This window comes from Lycium ferocissimum, chromosome 7, assembly GCF_029784015.1.
Source record: "Lycium ferocissimum isolate CSIRO_LF1 chromosome 7, AGI_CSIRO_Lferr_CH_V1, whole genome shotgun sequence".
Lineage (NCBI taxonomy): Eukaryota > Viridiplantae > Streptophyta > Magnoliopsida > Solanales > Solanaceae > Lycium > Lycium ferocissimum.
In genome coordinates, this window is record NC_081348.1 from 34,669,078 (window position 1) to 34,678,152 (window position 9,075).

A 9,075-nucleotide genomic window follows, 5' to 3' on the forward strand; every position below is an offset into this window, starting at 1 on the left:
CGTCCCCCGCCACGTCCCCCGCCCGCCCACGGACACCGCCGGCAACGGGTATAGACGCGGGTGCGAGTGTGTGTGTGTGTGCCCTCCTCCGCAGAGGTCGATCGCGTCCTCACCATCTGTGAGCGAACACAGAAATGAGGTTAAGATACCAATCTGAACAATCTCGCACGAAAAGAATGAACCAGATACCAATCGGATTGAACTAGCACGAAACGAGAAAAAGAAGTGGAGTGTTTCCTAAATGTCCTATAGCCTCTCGAGGATGGGTACGGACGTCTACGTACCAATCCGCAAGACTCTACTAGACATTGCTCTTGTACTCATTAGACCAATTAACCTAAAAGCTTTGATACCAACTTTGTCACGACCCAATTCGCGAGTCGTGGTGGCACACTACACTATCCCTTCGAGTAGGCGAACCACATTACTAATAACAAGTTAAATAAGCGGAAATTAATTAAGAATAAGTTATCAAGTCTTAAATACTTATCATAACAAGAAATGTCACGACAACCCCAAAAATCTGTCAAAGGGTACAAGAGCGCTAACATAGGACGGAATAGAAGTCCGAAAATACCCGAAGGCTACATATTGTCCGTCGAATACAAAAACGTAAATAGATGGAGGAGGTCCTTCGTGGGCCACGGATGACAGTAGCTCACCCCGAATAACTAAAAGATATCACCCTCACGTATCGCCCACGGGGCGTAGAACCGGAGCTCGGATCGTACTCGCACTCAACAAAAGTGCGCAAGAGTAGTATCGCACAACACTTGTACCGGTAAGCATCATAGGCCGACAATGATTAGATAACGCATGAAGAAGTCAAAACCAACAAGTAGCACATAGAGCAAACAGGTATGGTCACATATCAAATACAAGTAAGGTGTAAAGGAATCATGAAATCAACCAAGACAAGATATAATTCACCAAATGATCACCAAATATATGAGTGGATGAATGAATGCAATGCAATACAATAGTCACCTCTCACACTCCACTCCCGTACACACATGCTATGGCAATGCCTCATAGTCATGACCCATGGGGGACCCGCGAAGTCCATGTACCACTCGTGCTCTCCCAAGCAGAAACCTCGAGGCTATTAATCACTCTCAATCTCTCTCTCGATCACTCTCGGTCTCCGGCAAAAACCCTCGGAGTCTCTCTCCGTCACTCTCAATCTCCCGGCAAAAACCTCGAGTCTCTCTCGTCACTCTCAATCTCCGAAAAGACCTCGGAGTCTCTCGATCACTCACCTCACCAATCATCACAACAATAATATAAAAGACATGTCATGCATGATATCGCCCTCAACAATATCACCAATATATAGTCAACCAATACAAGTCATATTAATGTTACCATTCCTTTACACACGGTGAGTGAGCTAGTATGTGACAGTAGATACGAACAGTGATAATCACGTAAATAACACATATGGCGACAAGCCCACATAGCAACTAACAAAGCCAAACTAACCGAAATCACCTCTACTTCATGCCCGAAGGCCTATATGCCGTCCCCGTCACTTTCTACAACTACATACGATTCTCTAATCGAGTCTAACTAAAGTAGACCGTAACCTACCTCAATGCCGAAATGATGCCACGAACAATCAAACTAATGTCTTCCCTTTGCGTAGAGCCTCTCGAACGATCAAAATCTATAAAATATGCGATCTACGTTAGAATACGACTCTAAGGACACCCATACGCTATATTTATATTCTAAACATGCACCACATTCATAACATGCAATAATGATTCACATACGGCTACGACATTCTCAAGTTACTTCTAATAGTTTGTAGCTTTAACGTTTGTATGTCACAACTTATAACATTCCATCCAACATACAATATGGTGTATACTCTTAACTTATAATTATTCTTTCCAGCTTAATGAAAACATAAGTCCAAAACAGTCCACTACCACAACAAGTCCAAAACAGTCTCTAACCGATAACATAACGATGTTCGGAATTCTTGCAAACGTTTACGAACATACTAAGCCAACCACATGTGATTTTTATACATCATTTCATGTCTTCTTTTCATATAATTTCAGTAAGTTACGACCAGCTATCCACACGATAAGTACAACATCAATTCATACGCAACTACGCTATATCGTCATTTTTATAATCCTTATAACAACTCACAAATGACTTTAGTTTCAACTCCAACCATTAAACACCTTCATTTCCATCATAAATTTCATGATAATGACAATCAAAATATCAAGTAAAAACAGTTCACTAACTTCTTCCCAAAACAGTCCACACACGGCTACACCATGCTTCAACATCACTCACATAAAATCATAGATTCAACCATTTTCATACTAACATAACTTCACCTTTAACCTTCTAATTCTTTTCATTCTTTTTACCATGAGATCTATGATAGTAAAAACTATATTTATTTAAGAAAATCAGTCCATTAAATTCACCAAAAACAGTCCCTACGACTAACTAACATTCCAACACCAACTTTCATGATTTGATGCATGCGATTCATGTTCGTCAAGTTACAATCATACTTCAACATCAACCCATATAACTCCATAACTATTATCATGTTCCAACATCAACACACCTTATTTCATGCATACAACTTATATTCACACATCTACATCACCCTTAATACATGAAAAGAAAGTTAGATCTTACCTTGACCACTTGAATTCTTTACTTGGCTAGAGTTGGTGACTTGAGATGAAAATGGTTCTTGTTGCTCCAAAGACTATCTTCACGTTTTAGGGACCTTCTAAAGGGTTGAAACACCTTGGAAAATAATTTTTTTGATCAACACACAAGAGCTCCAAAATCAGCCCTTTGGCCGTGAGCTTGCCCCCTCTCTCCCTCTAGGTTTTCTTTCTTTGTTGTGAAGTTGAAAATAAATGTAATGGCTGATTCCTTAGTCATTATTTGGTTAAATTATGATGCCTACAAGTTGGACACAACACATGCTCCACTCATGACATTGAGCACTCAATTAACTTTACACAAAATTTCCATTCTTTCCTCTAATCTTTCGGCAGGCCAAACTTCCTTGGCCAACCCCTTGTCTCTCCTTTCTTCTTTTTTTTTCAATTGTTTACAAGACAATCATAGGTGTGTTGAATGATTCATGCACCACCCCTTGTCTATTGTAATCATGCTAAGATGGATGAGCAATATTTAATGTGAAATGATCCCTCCACCATGTTATGTCCTCCTAAAACAATGTATACTTTCATAAAGTAGTGGATGATCAAATATTCAATTTTATGCTTCAACTTTTTCTCCTCAAAATTTTCAGCCCTATGGCCGAATGTAACATGTATGTTTCTTCCAAATTTAATTGTCCACAACATGTTGAAAATGTAGTGGATGAATCAACATTTAATTTCACACTTGTATGTCTTCCATTTGCCTTATTTTAGATGACTTTGAGTCATCCTTTTTACCTTGGATGTTGATGCTCTTGTTGGCTTATTATTGTCACCAATTTTAGACCACAAAAAGGGTGTTTTAGAGATATTAGGCGTAAAAGTGCTAAACGACCAAACGGGTCGTTACATAGGTGTTCCTTCTGACCTTAATAAAATGAAGTTGGATCTCAAGAGTTCTAGCAAATAATTGTGTGTCATGACAAATATTCTTTTCGAAACAGGTTATTATCAAAATATATCAAAACTAAATTAAGGAATTCTTAACATTCGTTCACTGTTTTTACATAATTTAATTTCCACATCGCGTTGCTACCTTCGATCTTGCTGCAATAAATGAATCTTGAAATATAAATTTCTTGAACTTTATAATATTGAAATTTTTTTGCTTTATTACGTTGAATGCTCATAGTTATTTGATTTAATGAAAGACGAATTTGATAATAAAAATCCCGTATGTAGGGAGAGGTTTATCAATCCATCAGAAATTATGACGATCCGTCAGAATTTTGCTTGCATATATGAGGCAAGTTTTTGCCGAATCATTCGTATTCTGAGATCCACAAAAACTTGTGAGTCATTTTTAAAAAAAATTATAATTGTGAGTCATTTTTAAATTTATGACATAATTTGTACTGAAGTCCGGACAATCCTTAAGGACTTTTGGCAAGGCAAGTTTTTGCTTATCCATCAAAAGTTATGATGATCTGCAGGGAATTACTATCATATTGTGACACACAAACTAGTTTTATAAAATGAGTCAAAATCTAACTTTTTTTTTTCTCATTCAAAACCTAAAATTGTGGCACAAAAATATCCTATTTATACAAATCAAAATGTAATATCCGAGGATAGAAAATGTTGGGCCCGTGCTCTGCACGGGCTACGCTTATCTAGTCTAGTACTTAATAATAAAATAGTCACTGGGCCCCAGTGACCTTGATTGTTAAAAAAAATGGAAATAGAGGACAGAAATGTTTTTTAGTAGATGAACATAGAAATGACGTGGCCAACGATGTGGCTTTAATGTTTTTGACGTGGTTATGATATGTCATCCTTGTCAAAGCAAATGAGGAACAAGCAGTGACAGAGGGGTTTAAAATAACTATTTTAAACAAGTTCAAAGGCCTAGATGAAACCCCGTGGAGTACAGACACCGGGATGACAAATTTGGAAAACTAAAACGGAAAAGGCTCAAATATGCCATCGAACTATCGGAAATGGCTCATTTGTGCCATTTGTCAATAGCTGGCTCATTGATTGGGTTTAAAATCCAACTGAGGGTAGTTTTGTCATTTCTCGAATATTTCAATGGATATTTTTGTCAGTTTTGATTCCACAGAATTGTCTGCTTCTTTATGTAGAGAAGTGGGTCCCATTTGAAGTTTTTCTACACTTAGCAATTGACCCTGCAACGCATTGCAACTAACTCACATATTAGTACAAATTTTTCTTTATCTTTTTTACTTTGTTTTTTGGCTTCTCACTTATGCTTGGAAAGTAAATGTATTCATACACATATTCACTCTGCAAGGATGTGATTTTTTTTAATTTCTTTTTTATTTGAAGTTGATTTCATACATTTATGGAGGAATTTGTCCTTCTCGCTATCTTACACATAAAGCTTTGATGGTATGTTTAGCCTCTAGGCTCTAACAGTCAAGTTCTTTTTATTTTTTATGAAAAAGGTTATATTAAATTTGGACAGGAAATAGAGAGTAATATTTCAAGTTTTTGAATATTAAACATTTTTGCCAACAAAGTTGAGTTAACCCATGTTTCTTTGGTTTGAAATGAAGTTTAATTAATCATGAAAAGTAACAGGACCATTAATTTTTGGTGTTGGTAAGTTGCGAAAATCAAAACTTGGTTAAATCAAATACTCCTTGCACTTTTCTTTTGTAAATCAAGAAATAGTTCTTTTAGTTCACTTCTACAAAATGTAATGCTACACAAATATGTGAAAAGATTTTCTTTAAACCTTTCCCTCATAAAGTTTAATTAAAAACTAAGCGATTTTTTAAAAATAAATCTACCATTTGAAACAAAAACTTACATTTAAATGAAAAACAATTTGTTTTTATGTTATATTTTGAAATTTTTATTACTTTAAATATAGAGTAACAATATACACTTAATATAATGTAACGACCCGTTTGGTCGTTTAGCACTTTTAGACTCTTTTTCGTTAAAATACTTTTTCCGTAGCTCTAAATGGTATTCTTAACTTGCGGGGATAGGTGACACGATTATATAATTGATGGGTAATTTTTGGAATATATTTATTTAATGTGTGTGAATGTATTATTATTATTAGTAGTAGTAGTAGTAGTAGTATTAGTGTGTGTGTGTGTCTATATATATATATATATATATATATATATAGTTTGGGGTAGTCAGTTAATTAGTGGATAACGGGCCAATATCACTTTACATAGATTGAATAATGGGATTACTACATAGCATAACTCACATTACTACATATTTATATTTAGTAGCTATAGTTTAAAATAATTACATTCCATAACTAATAATTATATGTTAAATACATCTTATAGCTATATATATACACAAAGTAAAATACCCCATCATCACATTATTCACTTCCAACCCAATCCTCCCATCTCTCTCTCTCCCCCCCCCCCCCCAAGCATTTCACAAAAAGTTGCCGACCACCAAGATCTGCTCTGCCGCCGAGGAAATGGTATCAGCTGGACCTTTTTCAACCCATCAAGATGCCATTCATGCTGCCAGCCATATCTGGTTCAACAAGGTTACTTATATTAATACTGCCCAATTTCCACTTTACAGATGTTAATTACTAATTGATTTATATCAATTGAATTGATCAAGTTGATGTAAATGGGTGGCTTCAAGCTTTTGTTTTTCCACAAATTGGTCAAATCCCTTCCCAAAATCACAAAACCCCTACGACCACCACGACTTTCTCCGACCAAGCGAGCTTTTACGATCAGATCCGGTCAGATCTTGGCCGGATTTGATGGGATATACACCAGATCTGAAAAATCACCTTTCTTTTTCAGTGTATTCATTAATTTTTTAGCATACAATTCATTGTATTCATTAATTTTTTCGTTGTATTTGTTGTATATTTACTGTGTGTACAATATTTTTCGCTTGTTTTTGTTAATTTTTTGGTCTATCTATGTTGTATACTTTTTTTTCGCTTTGTATCCATTTGTATACATATCGAAAAATATGATGCATTTGTGTAATTATTGGTGTATATACATTAAGTTTTTTACTTGTTGTATTCAGGAATAAAATAAGCCAATTTACGAATACAGATAATTATTTCATGAATACAGTGAGAAAAAATTATTTTAGTCATGAATACAGCGAAAACAAAAATTGAATACAAACAAAAAAAATGAATACAGCAAACAAAAAAATAGCTACAAACTGTAAATAAGCAAAATATTGCTATGCCAGATTTTTAACCCTTAAAATGTAGTCATTTATGAAATTTTCCCTTGAATAATTAAGGACTTAAATATTTTTTTTAGAAGGAAAGGAGTGGGCCAAATCACCCCTATTGCAGGCCACGTTTTGAGAGGTTATTAGGGATTGAAAGAATTGTTGGCTTTTCAAATTAATCAATTTTACGAACAAAACAAAAGTGCGCCCACCGTGAGGAGAATAGGCAGTGCGTTCCATCAGATTCTAGCTTCAGGTAGTATTTTCTTTCTTAATCCATATCATTGTTTATTAGTTATTAGGAATTGATTTGTGAAGTTACATATGATTAGGGTATAATTATTCAATGATGAGGGTAATAATTAGGGAACCTAATGATTGAAGTAATTATTAGGTAATCATGCACTTGCTTATCCCTTTAGAAAAGAAGTTGCAGAAATGTTTAGCTTTTAAAGGACGTTGGTTTCGGCCATTTGTACATATGCATGCTATAATCATTTAATTTGGGATAATATTGCCTATTCTGACTTCTCAAATTTAAAGATATGAAGGACGAGATAATTATTAGTAGGTGTGGACTTGGAAGAAGAATGAGATTAAATCTCAATGACACCATGTTTACGGTACAATGATGGAGTAATGATTAACACATCATTTTGGCCAATATTGATAGAATTAGTGTGGAGTTATGTTCCAGTACGTGTGCTTCCATTAGTTGGATTTAAATTCATTGTTGTCTTATTTGGCTTATGGTGTGCAAAATTGTGTTACGCTTGTCGTGCATCAATTTCAATTTTTGTATACAATGGATTTATGTGATTGTACTTTAGGTGTATTGGGTCATATGTACAATTTCAAATTCATGGTATTTGAGATGTGTGGAGCTAGATTTTAATTCTAAGTTAAGATTTTGAGGTAATCGATAGTTTTGAATCCTAGTCTTAAGAAATAAGAAATTATGATTTGAGAGTCCATTTATGGATGGAATTGACTAATTTTCTGAATATAGGACCCTTAGGTTATGGGCAAAATGATTTTTAAAGAAAATTCCAGTTTTGCCCTTCTGGGCTCGAGGTCACTTTTCGGGGTGCGTTTTTGGGTTTCGAATATAAGTATAGCAATATGGGTGTCCTTAGATTCGTATTCTAATGTAAATCGCATATTTGATAGATTTCGATCACTCAGAGGCTCTACGCAAAGGAAAGGCATTGGTTTGATCGTTCCTGGCACCCGCCGCATTGAGGTAGGTTACGGTCTACTTTAGTTAGACTCGATTAGAGAATCGTATGTAGTTGTAGAAAGTGACGGGGATAGCATATAGGCCTTCGGGCATGAAGTGGAGGTGGATTCCAATTAGGTTGGCTGTCGTAAAGTTATGTGGGCTTGTCGCCATATGTGTTATTTTCTCGTGATTATCACTTTTGTATCTGTCATATACTAGCTCCCTCATTATATGAAAATGAATGATAACATTAGTATGACTTGTATTTGTTGATGGTATATTGGTGATATTGTTGAGACCGATATCATGTATGACATGCCTTCCATATTATTCTTGTGATGATGGTGAGTTAAGTGATGGAGAGACTCCGAGGTTTTTGCCGAAGATTGAGAGTGACAGAGAGACTCCGAGGGTCCTTGCTTGGAGATTGAGAGTGATTGAAAGCCTCCGAGATTTACTGTGGGAGAGCATGAGTGGTATATGGACTTCGCGGGTCCCCCGTGGGTCATGGCTTTGAGGCACCGCCCTTAGCATGTGTGTACGAGTAGAGTGAGTGAGGTAGTGTTGCATTGCATTGCATTCATTCACTCATACATTTGACGATCATCGGTGAATTATATTGTCTTGGTTGATTTCATAATTCCTTTACACTTTACTTGTATATTATATGTGACCATACCTTTTTGCTACTATGTACTCTTGTTAGTTTCAAACTTCTTCATACGTTATCTAATCATTGTCGGCCTATGATGCTTACCGGTACTAGTGTTGTCTTACGATACTACTCTTCTTCACTTTTGTTGAGTGCGAGTACGATCCGAGCTCTAGTTCTACACCCCGTGGCCGATACGTGAGGGTGACATCTTTCGATGGTCGGGGTGAGCTACTTGGTCATCCGTGGCCCCTGAAGGACCTCCTCTATTTATTTCTGTTTTTGTATTCGACAGACAGTATGTAGCCTTCGGGTATTTTCAGACTTAT